Source organism: Trachemys scripta, chromosome 7 (assembly GCF_013100865.1).
Source record: "Trachemys scripta elegans isolate TJP31775 chromosome 7, CAS_Tse_1.0, whole genome shotgun sequence".
NCBI classification, from domain to species: domain Eukaryota; kingdom Metazoa; phylum Chordata; order Testudines; family Emydidae; genus Trachemys; species Trachemys scripta.
This window is the reverse complement of record NC_048304.1, coordinates 103,221,248-103,222,988: the sequence shown is the minus strand read 5'-3', so window position 1 is coordinate 103,222,988 and position 1,741 is coordinate 103,221,248.

Genomic DNA, 1,741 nt, shown 5'->3' with positions numbered 1-1,741 from the left:
GTTAGTTCACCCTCTGGATGTAGTTTTAGTTGGACTGGCCTCCTTGGCGTAACCCCTAGCCTTGCCCTCCTGGGGGCTGGGTAATAGCTTTGGGGTGGGTAAGGGGGACCCTGGCCCTTCCCCCTCTGCCAGTTCCCAGTTTAGGGCCTGAAAGTGAAAGTGTGTACTGACCTAAGTTAGGCTGGCCCACTTGCTCACTTCCCCTGAGCCAGTCCTACCACAACTGCATCTCAGTTTGAGGTGTGGTCACAGTGGACTTAGTCTTTACTTCCAGACCTCCACAGCCTAGGCTGATGCCTGCAGCCTTCAAGCCCTTGCCCATGGTTCTCCCTCTCTCCTGGGGAGCATCTGGGGGTGAGGGGAGACTCAGTCAAGTCCCCTCAGGACAAACTTCCTCTCCTGTTGCTGCAGAGCAGTCCTCCTCCAGGCAATGGCCTCTTTCGTCTCTCCCACTCAGGGCTGCTGAAGCTCCATTGATTCTGGTCTTCCCCCAGAAGCACACTCAGCGGTGGCTGAGAGACAAAGCTTCCTTGGCCCAGTACTGCACCAGCCCTTCCTCTGCCTCCCCCTTAGTGTGGGGTTTATAAAGTCTGTCACAAATCCTCATGGTTGTGAATAAAACTTTCAAAATGTGTGACAAACGGTGAAGCCCTGCTGCCTTCTTGAGTCTGCACAAAAACATGAAGCAATAGTGCTGAGAGGTCGGAGCTGTCCCATTTATTACTGTGTAGCGATGGATCTGAAACCCAATTACGGTAATTTAAATGTGTATTTTGTTAACTATTTCAACACTGGTCATTTTAGTAGAAACATTTTGCTGACTTGTTTAACTGTCTGTTTTGGATACAGGGGTGGATATTAGGCAGGAGAAAGAGGGTGGTTGGTGGTTGTTAGCAAGGGCTGGTGGGGCAGAATAGTAGGAGTTCCCGTCTCTACCCCTCAACAGTTCAAGTCACTCTGACTTAGCTGAGAAAGAAGAGAGGCATCAGTTCCCAGTGCAGAAAGTCTCAACAGTTTCCTGGGTGCCAAACCCACAAACTTGCCTGACAACATCCATTATGCAATACTGTGAAACATGACCTATGAGGGAAGATTAGACAAACCCAATTTTTTCAGTCTGGCAAAAGAAGACAGAGAGGGGACATAACAGTTTTCAAGTACATAAAAGGTTGTTAGAAGGAGGAGAGAGAAAAATTGTTATCTTTAACCTCTGAGGATAGGACAAGGAGCAATGGTCTTAAATTGCAGCAAGGTCAGTTTAGGTTGGACATTGGGAAAAACTTCCTAACTGTCCAGGTGGTTAAGCACTGGAGAAAATTGCCTAGGGATGTTGTGGAATCTCCATCATTGGTGGTTTTTAAGAGCAGGTTACACAAAAACCTGTCAGGGGTGGCCTAGATAATACTTGGTCCTGCTTTGAGCGCAGGGGACTGCATGCACAAAATTTGTCTCCCGCAGATTTTTTTGCTTCCCTGCAGAAAAATGACTTTCTGACAGGGAAGCAAAGGGAAGTCACAAGAGCAGTCATGTGACCCTCCCCAGCAGTATGTTTCGGGTGCTCAGGGCAGCCTGCAGAAAGGTAAATTATTGTGAGGAAGGAGGTGGGACTGGGGAAGACCCGGCTGGTGGCTTTTACCCTGCGCCAGGCTCAGTTGCTAGTCCTATCTGGGCTGGGGAGGACCTACCCCCAGATTTCTCCCCCAGCTGCAGGAAGCTCTGCAAATCCCCCCCCCCCCCCCTC